The sequence below is a fragment of the Pinus tabuliformis genome, chromosome Q, assembly GCF_031772625.1.
Source record: "Pinus tabuliformis cultivar Carrire ecotype Pingquan chromosome Q, CPIR1, whole genome shotgun sequence".
Taxonomy (NCBI): domain Eukaryota; kingdom Viridiplantae; phylum Streptophyta; class Pinopsida; order Pinales; family Pinaceae; genus Pinus; species Pinus tabuliformis.
The window spans coordinates 1,264,490,288-1,264,501,649 of NC_142296.1; positions in this window are offsets into that span (position 1 = coordinate 1,264,490,288).

Consider the following 11,362-nt stretch of genomic DNA (forward strand, 5'->3'; position numbering starts at 1 on the left):
CCTTTTTCTTATATAAGTCGAGTCTGGCTCCAAAACTAAAGTTGTACACATTCTTTCATGGGATATAGATGTAGTGAGTGCACACAAATTACAAGCTAAAGCAAACTCTATTGTCAATCACCTCAAGACTGTCAGTCAACCACTACACAAGTATTTTGAGTATGCAGAATTGATCTACAGGTTGACACCCTTCGATGGAGACAATTTTGGAGGCGATTTTAAGGCAAACATTTACCACCAGGAAGTAAGTCAATGATTGGCTCTCTGCCTTTCCTCCTTTCCATTGGATGGGAATAAAGTGAAATTCAATGATTAGGATCGAAAAGCAGTGTGCCAGCAGTGTGCCAATGATTGGTTCCTTGCCTGGTGGTTATTGTTTGCTGTGATTTGATGCATGGCAATAAATTATGCTAATAAATATTATAGCAACCCCCTGCTAATGAATACCACAACAGTTAAAAAATCCTCCACTAGATACAGTTATATTCAAACGTCCACTAAAGAAGAGAACATTGGAGATTTGAAATTTTGAACACAATACATGAAAAAAATGGTCCCATGATCAATTATCGGTTCATCTGTGTATGTTTAAGCAGAATTTAGCTGGACACAGTCATTGAATATGATCACTCTTGAAGCCAAAAGATTGTCTAGCACAGTCCCAAAATAAGTAAAATGTCTAGCACGTAATATGGTGCAGCTCAATCTTTGAGACAACAAGGATTCGAACATCAATAAATTTTTGTTAATTTAAGCCTACTTGCAAGCTCCAAGTTCATGAAATAGTATTGCAGAGATTGACAATGTCAATGCAAGAGCTCTCTGGATGCCCCTTCATATTCAGGCTGAATCTGAAGCAGGAATTTCTTGGACAGCAGCAATATATGTATAAATAATTTATTAAATGATGAAATTACAGATGATGATTCTTACAATTGCGGATGCCTCGCTTATATACTGCCATGGACACCCTTTGGGGAAAGGGCATGATCTTATGATCGTGCCCTTTCATCTAATTTAACTGAAAATTAAATAATAACCTAATCTAACTAATTTTTTACATAACATTGCCTTCCTCTCGAAAGAATGCTTTGTCCTCAAAGCATAAGTAACGACGGATGTTGTTGAAGAATGATTCATTCTCCCAGAAGGCATCTTCTTCGGGTAAGTCCTTCCACTTGATCAGATATTCCAAGATGATCAAGGCCGCACATTTTAAAAGGTCTTGGATTAATCTCTCAAGTTCTGTTTTTTGGTGATGTCGATATTGGTATGGCTTGATGTTGACAGGGTCTGACCCTGCCTTGACTTCTATTGTATGCTCAATTTCCCTATTAGGCGGCATCTTCATAGGTAGGTCTTGAAATACTTTTTCATGCTTCCGAATCAAATCTTGTATCTCTGGTGACTCTTCTCTGGTCATATTTGCAGATAACATCTCTAACTGGTGACATTGTAATACATAAGCGGGTGCTCCTTTTCGACTTAGTTTCATCATCTGAGATGATGATACAACTTGATTTTCTGGTGCTTGGAATCCGTGTAGCTTGTACTTCTGACCTCCCCATTTAAATTTTATAAATTGTACTTGATGGTTGGCGGCATAAGTACCTAAAGTTCGTAACCATTGGATACCTAAGACTACATCTACTCCTCCTAACGGTACCGTGAAGAATGGAGACTCTAGATTAAAGTCTTGAATCTGCAAATTGACCTTATGGCATTTCCCTACCTTTTCAATCTTCTTACCATTAGCTACCATCACTTTCATGTTTGGTAAGGGAAACGAAAATATATTGAGTCTCTTTGCCACGGTTGCATCTAAAAAATTGTGTGTGCTTCCAGAGTCGACGAGAACCACTACGTTGTTCTTCTTTATGTGTCCTTTTAACTTTAAAGTCTGAGGTTGTGATATACCTGTCATAGCTGATAATGATACTTGTGGAATACTTCCATCATCTAGTTCTGGTGAAAATTCTGGAGCGTCTTCTGTGTCTTCTACGTCATAATCTTCACTGTTTGAATCATTGGTTGCTTCACAATTATATAGGTTCTTTGGTTCTTTTCCTTTAGCACATCTATGTTTGGGGTCCCACTTCTCACCACAGCGTTTACATTTACCCTCTTTTATCCTTTGCATTTCCACATTAGATTTTTCATCTTCACGACGATGTGGTGGAACATATCTTGTATTATTTGAGTCCACATACTGGGGTATCCTTCGTCTTGCATAAGCTTTTTCCGCTGTTGACCAAAATATTGGTTCGGATTTCTTTTCGGCTGTTTTTGCTTTTCGTCTTGCTTCTTCTATAGATGTAATATCATGCATCTCAAGTTCTGCTTGTAAATGGATTTTGAGTCCCGAGATGTATGACTGAATTAGACGAGATTCTGATAACCCAGGTACTCGTGTTACTAAGGTCTCCCATTCTTGAGTGTATTCATCGACATTTCCTTTTTGTCGTAGTTTGATGAGTTTTGAAAAGAACTCTTCTTCCTTTACACCTTGGAATCTTTTGAAGAATGCATCTTTAAATCTCCTCTAGCTAATGACGTGTGTTGTCTTTTTCCACCACATATACCAGTTATATGCTTCTCCCTTTATTTTCATGGATGCATGTCTGAGCTTTTCGTCATCGTCAGTGATGTCATATATCTCAAAGTATTCTTCTGCTTTATTTATCCATGCAACATTGTTTTTTTCGTTTCCATCGAATTTAGGCATCTCGACTTTTGCCCGTCGCTGGTATGTTGCTACTGGTTGAGTGAAAAAAGGGTGTTGATTAGAAAGGGTATCCCAAAGTTGCTTGTTTGTAAAGACAGTGTTACTTGCTTCTTGGTGGGGTGTCGCTGATTTTTTTGGGGATTCAACCTTGTCATGAGAGTCTGTGGACTTAGTTGAATCCGACGAGACGTGTTCTTGATTCTCTTCACCTTCTTTCAGTAGTTGTTCGGGCGTACAATTCGACCTTTTACACAGAACTTTTAGCATTGTTAAGACCTCTTTGAAGTTTACTTCTGTTTGAACATGTTGACTTTCCATTTTTATCTCTATTCGATTTGTCGCATCTTCAAGATTTTTGATTTTGTCCGCTTGCTCCCCCAGCTTGCTCTCAACTTCATTTAATCTTTTACTGACCTCATCGTGGTTGTTATTTATCTTTTGCTCTGCATCCAACAACCTTTTTTGAAAATCCGCCATTGTCATTGTCGACATTGAGCGGGTTTGCGGAGGCGTGTATTTATTTGCCAGCTAAAATATTTTTCCTTCCTTTTTTTTTTTTTAAATAATTAAATTAAATTAATTTAATAATTTAATTTAATTAATAATAATTAAATTAAATTAATTATTATATATATATATATATATTTTTTAAATTAAATTAAATTAATTTAATAATTTAATTTAATTAATATTTTTTTTTTTTTTTTTTTGGCTAAAATGAATTTTATACATATAAATTCTAATTAATTAAAATAAATTTAATTAATTAAATTATATATATATAAATAACTTTTAATTAATTAAAATAAATTTAATTAATTAAATTAACTTTATATATATATATATAAAAATTTTAATTAATTAAAATAAATTATTAAATTAATATGTATTATATATAATATAACTATTATATATACGTTATATATTATATGTACGTTATATATATATATATAACTATTTAATATAGTTTGGTTATATATAACTATATAATGAAAATATCTACTTTATTTTCTGAAGGAAAATCATATTTAGAATGTTCAGTTGGAATGAAACGCTACGTCCGAGATTCAATGGCTATGCTGTTTGACGGCAGACATGGCAGAAGGTTAAGGGATGAGTCGGATGGCGGACAGCGGATGGTGTGGGCTTGTGGACAGGGCGGATGGGAACAGCAGTCGGACAGGCGTAGAGTGGACAGCAGACGCGGGAAAACACAGTGTATGGTCGGCGGATGACAGGGACGCAGTGCGGTTGACTGGAGCGCCCAGACAGGGCCGTGAAGCGGCAAGCCCACCTAAGACGGGAGGCGGCAGTAATACGACGCAGGAAGAGAGGTTCTGTGCAGCGGATGATAGGTTCTGTGCAGCGTCTTGCCGGAGAACCGAACAGCTCTGATACCAGATGAAGCAGGAATTTCTTGGACAGCAGCAATATATGTATAAATAATTTATTAAATGATGAAATTACAGATGATGATTCTTACAATTGCGGATGCCTCACTTATATACTGCCATGGACACCCTTTGGGGAAAGGGCATGATCTTATGATCGTGCCCTTTCATCTAATTTAACTGAAAATTAAATAATAACCTAATCTAACTAATTTTTTACATAACAGAATCTTTAGATTTCAACTGCAACACTTCCAAACAGCAACTGCAGTTATGTCACCTCTGCCCATGACCAACATACTTTCAAAGAAAGGGAAGGCGGTCAGAACTCCACCCAACAACAAATTGGTTACCAAGACAGCAATAAAACAGGTAGAGTAGATCTACATTGTAGGGAAAACTTGAAAGGAATTATAACACTTACGGCTGTGGGAGCCTAGACTGAATAGAGCCTTTAGGATAGACTGCAACTTGAACAAACTACACCACTTGCCACTTAGTTGTTTTTCAATAAATTTGGTCATGGAATTCCTGACAGCTGATGTTACTTATAATTGTCTGCATACCTTGTTAAAATTTACAGTGTTAAAACTGATACATTTTTTAAGACCACAGTAAAAGCAAGGCAGGTCTTTGATAGCCCCCTGCATATTTTGTGCTTTTTGAAATTTCAGAGCTACTCTTGTTATGGCTTGTATTAGTGTTCTGTAGAGTGTGGCTACAGCTCTTCTTTAATATAACTTCTACCCGTTTCAGTAGGGAAAAAAAATTGCCTACATACAGAGTAATATACTGATACACCTGACTCTTTAAGGAAGGTTGAAGATTTCTCCTAGAACAATAAAATAGTATGTGATCATCATCATATACATTTTTATTGCAGCTTTCCTCTACAATTAGTATTCAGAATCCATTGGGTTCTTCGGCATATAGCTATCAGTGCTATATTCAGTGAACATAAAGATTCCACACAGCTTCCACTTACATCCCAAGGCTGATCAAAATGAACATTTTAATGAGTAATGTATGGTGAATGATAAATCCTATCATGAAGTTGAGCAGTTAATGCCATTACCAACGATTTTCAAACAGGGGTGCAGAGATGTTCCATGTCAAGAATTTCCAACGGACCATAATAAAGTAAAACAGATCTGAATTATTACATTGAAATATGAAAAGGCCGCATTAAACATAATGTTCGACCATTGATACATTTCCTGGAAGTAGTGGTATTGTATCACACAAAAGTCAAGGAGCATCTGCAGCACAAGCAAAGCATGAGAGATTCTTTGTTGGACTTGTTACCGCTCAAACTAGCAGGGGTCCTAGGAGGGGATCCTAAATGGCAACTACTAGGTCAAGGGCAGCAACGGAGCGATAGCCCAATGTCACCTCAGGGAGGAGACCTGGTATAAAGGGGAATCACTAGATGAATAGGTCAATAAGAGGATGGAGAGTGATTCCTAAGGCCTATTCTCAAGCGAAACTCAATTGTATGGCTTTCTTGCTTTGTAAACAAAGTGATGGGCTCTCTAGGAAGGCCTATGAGGATTCTCAAGGCTAGGGTTTGGGAATATACTTGTAAAGATGATTCCTAGACCTAGAAATCTTATAAAGAATTGGTCTTTGTATGATCTTTGTGGAATTGGACTTGTTAGGTTACGGGACCACATGAGACCAAGTGGTCTCAGAATTAAGTCAAGGAAGTGGAGTTGATTGTTCAAGAAAGGGCTTGACCTAATTGTGGAAGAGAAGAAAAACAATGGACAAATCTTCTTAGGATAGAATGCAATGATCCAAATGAGGTCACTAGTCAAGGGAAACCTAGGGCAAGAGACAATCCTTGGACTAGGGCTTGCAATATATTGAGATCCACCGTCAAAATTTCATAAAATTTGGAGAGCCTCTAGAGAAAACCCCAATGCAATAGAGGACATGAGATTGAACTCTTTTGATGGCTAGAACGTGAGATAATTGATGCCCTAGATGACCCATGATGCTTCCATTACTATATCATTTGCCACCTACCATTTGAGGGATGTACCATGGACATGTCACCACTTTTAGAGGTTGAAACCACCTAATAGGGTCCTTGATTAACCCCCTATTGAGCTTGGAGACACTTGTACATGCCAAAGCCCACTATGGAAGGGCATGCCACCATGAAGTGCCCCATTGGTTCCATGACTTGTAAGCTCTTTTACTTGATTATTCTGATGATTTGTTATATTGGAGGGCAAGGGGACGCATTGGATCTTATGCAGGATTGCAGGTGGGTTTCCATTTGGGGCTTGGTCTCCCTATAGGGGATCCTAGCCCTCCAAAGGGCCACATTGGCACTTGTAGAGTGAGTGTTCAGAGCCATGGGCCTCCACCATAGCAAAAAGTGCTTCATGGGTTCCCATCACCACTCGTAGATTGCTCGTGTTCCACCTTTTCGAATGAGAATGATGCATTTGGTTCACCATGCCCAGCCGGCTCCACACATGCACCATACACTTGGCAGATGTTCCAAGGTCCAAAGGATTTCTCCCGCAACAGAGGGAGGGCTTATGTTGTCATCCTAGCCCTTACAGATGGTCTACAGGCATTTTCAATCCACTTGGAAACCCATGAGGATGTCCTTGTGCCGCCACACCCACTTGGGAGCACCACAAGTTCTTGATTGGAAAACAAGGGGCCAAACCCTTGTCCACTATGTTTGGAGTCCAGCTCTGCATCATGGCACCCCTTGAACTTCACTAGGCCTCCTCAAAGGCCCAACGACTAACAATATTGATCAGTCTGCCCTCTTGAGAGGCTTATTCTTATGTTATTGAGCTATTTTGGTAGGTTTGTCACCAAAAATATTGTTATTATGCACATTATTTTATTTTAGGGGCATTATTAGTCCAAATTATGCCATTCGAATCCCTTAAAGGATTGTATAAATAGAAGTGAGATGATTCACTTTCATCATCATCACTTGGATTGGCTTAGTATATTTGATGATATTTTCGCACTTTTTGTTGGGAGAATTTTTGGAGCTTTTCATGATGCATTATGATGTTTGGATTTTTGTTATTGTCTTCAGAGCTTTTCTAATGCGAAGTTGATAAATGGATACAGTCTCTCTCTCTCTCTCTCATGTAAGTCGAAATTTTGATGTCATTCAAGTTATCTTACTTGTTAACAACATGTATGTTGTTAACTCTATTCTTGTATGGGTTAAATGTAATGTGAAATTCTTCTAGGACCTTGAATAAGTGATTAAATGCATGCATTGACCTTTAGGGGATTGGGTAAATGTTCCTAGAGGCACCTACTAGACCCCTTCCTTACCAAGATTCAGGAGATCCGGGGCCAGCTTGTAGATGTTGGGCCAGCGCCTCAACCCACAGAACTAGTGCAATTGGCACTCAACAGTGTCTCAGAGGAGTGGTAGGTATTCGTCCAAAGTATCTTGGGCAGAGATACCTTGCCAAGGTGGGACAAGATGTGGTGGGTTGATTTGTAGCAGGAGGAGTTGAGATGAGCTCTATTAAGCAGCTTCATCGGTGGCAACAGCAGCGAATTGAAGAAGGTGGAGGAGGAGAATGTGACCCTCACATCGAAGGGTCCCAGTCAAGGACAAGGGGAGCAGAGGAAGAAGAAGGACATGTCAAAGGTCAAGTGCTTCAGGTGTGGTGAACTTGGTCACTACAGTGCCCAGTGTCCTCTCAGGGAGAAGGGCAAGGAGGAGAAGCAGGACCAGCACGCAGCTTCAGCTAAGATCGATAGGTTGTCCTCCATGCTGGAGGAATACTTCGCCATGTTTGCTGATATACCTCTAAGAGTGAGGTAGTGAGGTGGGGAGATTTGATGTTGTAACCCCAGAGAGCTATAGAGATCGGGTCGGATCCTTGAGAAGTCCACCTCATGGATCAATACCTTGCTATGGGGGCCCACAGTATTCTGTAGCAGGATGGATCAGTGACAGTTGATGCAGTCAGATACCAGAGTGACAATTGCAAACTAGTAGCAGTCAGATGTTGAGGAGCACAGTGTAGAGTTGGCAGCAGCGCAGTTGGCACAGTCCAGAGTCAACAGCTTCAATGACAGTGCAGATGCTAGTATCAGTCAAAGACTCGGGTGACAGAGGTATCATACTAATCACATTTGATTCAGTATTTTGGGTGCTTTTCAGTTGCAGATGTCGCAGTTGTAGCAGCAACAGAAGAGAGGGAGTTGCAGTGCAGATGCAGTGTTGGCAGTTGTTCAGCTACGTCAGTAGCAGCACAGATGCAGTGTACATCAGAATTGTGCAATGGTTGGTGGGCAATATGGCCAAACATCAGCAGCATGACAGGAGATGATGCAAAGACAAGGAGCTGCTACAGGGTGTGCAGTAACACTAGAACACATTCCTCGCTAAGAGGGAGTGTTAGTTTTTGTAGCATCGGATGTGTTCTAGCCACGAAATTTTGTGGAGAGGCTAGAATACATGAGATCTCCAAAACCCAAAAATCATTTCTGGAAATTCCGCCTAGAAATGACTTAATTAGATTATTAACCAGTTTTTTAATATTTCCTAAGTCTAAACTTAGGGAATATGGTTAATTAATCAGAATTAATTAAGTCAAGGTGAGAATGATGTAAAAACTCACACGGATCGACTCCAAGATTATCCTCGCCATCGATTATGTTTTAATCTTGGTCGTTGGTGCTCCAACAGAGAATTATAAGAGGAGATCGATGTCGTGATGGAGAAGACAATTGAGAGGTTTGATTTCTGAGCAGATCAATTTCCAGAGTAGCAACAGTCAGTTGTCAAAGAGAGAACTAGAGATCGAAGCAGTAAGAGAGAGCAAAGACAGTAAGTCGGAGGAAGGATTTCAGATCCAGTGAGTACATTTGGAGAGAGGCAGAAGAACCACAAAGAGGTTGACGTTGGGGCAACGAAGTAGCCTCTAGAGGCAAAGTCAAATCGCTGAGAGGTATTGACGTTTTTAGTTTCAGTGGCCGAGGAGTCCCAGAGTGCCAAAGAAGGATCTTTCCAGTTAGCGGAAGGTAGAACGACTTCATTAGAGTCCAGTCCGAGGCTATACGTCTAGCCAGCTACACGGAGCATCGCAGAGGCTAACACAAAGACTCAGAGGGCCGAAATTCTGAAGGCAAGTTCTGCCAGCCTATGAGGTGAGGAAAATTCCTCACCAGATTTTTGCCAGTATTTTCTCTGCAGGATTCCCAGTGTTCGGCATCCAGTTGTACTCGAATTTTTTCATTGCTACTTAATAATAGAAACCTCAGTTGTTACATCGGTTTTCCCAAGTTGGGTTTTTCCGGGGACTTTTATCCAAAAATCACTGTGTTAATTTTTTGCACTAGCATTTCTTCCAGCGTTTATTCTTCCGGGTTTTATTTGTGTAGGTTGCAGTTTGATTTATTCAGTATTTATTGTAGCAAACGGTAAATAAATTGTTAAATTAAATTAACAATTAGGGGAATAATTTCCAGTTGCTGCAATAGGATTCCGATTTTCCGAATTTTCACACTCAAGTGACCGTGAGCCCTTCCCCCTTCTAAGTATAGTGTCAAGGAAGAGGCCATCATTGAATATACTTATCTCCTTGGACATACCCTCAGGATTATGATCACTCCATGACCTCCCCTCTCCAATGTGACCATCACATTGAGCAACCTATTTGTTGCACTCCTTCTTTCCCTCACCCTCCATTCCCCTCCCATCATGACCTTGTGGCATCCACAAAGCATAATATTATGAGCAATGATTGTGATAGGGAGTTCTTGAGAGTGATCATTCATTCCACCATTGTGTACTTAGAGGGAAAACCTCGCACTTCTAGATTGACTTATTTTCCTAGGGCTTCCTGTTACCTCGAATGGAGATCATATTTTCCCACCTCCCACCCGCTTCATCCTCTCTATGATTGTGTCAACATTTGCTTTGGGATTTGCTACATAAGTAATTATATTGGCAAGCATATGTATATTGATATGATGATATGTTGGTTGCACTGGCTTTATGATTTCACTTAATATTAACATTATGCATGTTAGGGTAGGATGCATTGCATACTTATTTTCTCATTAGAACTAACATCATATGATATTTCTCATGATAGATTAGTTGCATTTAGATTAAATTTGCATTTTACTTTCTTGTTGATTTTTACGGCCTAATATTAAGCATGGGTGATCATAAGACACCACAAAAACATGTTGCCCCGTGTGCTTGGTCTTTGATATGTGCAGGTAACAGGTCTACGTTACCAAGAGACATTACCAAGAGATTATTAGTGTTCTCGTGACCTCCCGTTCAAGTAGCTTCGCACTTTCTCAAGAGCTCATGTCCCAGTTGGAGATCATATTTTCCCACCTCCCACCCGCTTCATCCTCTCTGTGATTGAGTCAACATTTGCTTTGGGATTTGCTACATAAGTAATTATATTGGCAGGCATATGTATATTGATATGATGATATGTTGGTTGCACTAGCTTTATGATTTCACTTAATATTAACATTATGCATGTTAGGGTATGATGCATTGCATACTTATTTTCTCATTAGAACTAACATCATATGATATTTCTCATGAGAGATTAGTTGCATTTAGATTAAATTCGCATTTTACTTTCTTGTTGATTTTTACGGCCTAATGCTAAGCATTGGTGATCATAAGACACAACGAAAACATGTTGCCCCGTGTGCTTGGGCTTTGATATGTGCAGGTAACAGGTTTACGCTACCAAGAGATTATTAGTGTTCTCATGACCTCCCGTTCAAGTAGCTTCGCACTTTCTCAAGAGCTCATGTCCCAGTTGGAGCCAGATATTACCCACCACTTGTGGGTAGTGTAAATAGGAGGAAAAAAATTCTCCTAGATGGTCCTTAGCCGGCAGCCCCTTGTAGCTACCAGATAGCTCGATGTGCCATTATCTCCACCACCTGAGCCAGTCATGTGATCCCTTTCCCACTTGTTATGATTATATGTTTGAAGGTGGGCCTCCCAACCCCAAAGGTATGGCTTTCATTGGTATAGTTGAGTAAATATCCTTACTTGTCATGGGCACTTTTGGGCATGGATTGGTGGGGGGATTCCGCGGAAAGAGTGGGTTAGGTTTGCACTCGTCTTCATTGTCCAATTTCGTGGTTAACCTTGTACTCTAGTCCTGTGGGATCTCCTTTACTGGCCATTAGCTTTAGGGTTGGCACTACATGGGAAACCCCAATTTTGGTTGTGTAGTCCCGCTTCTCGACACCATCC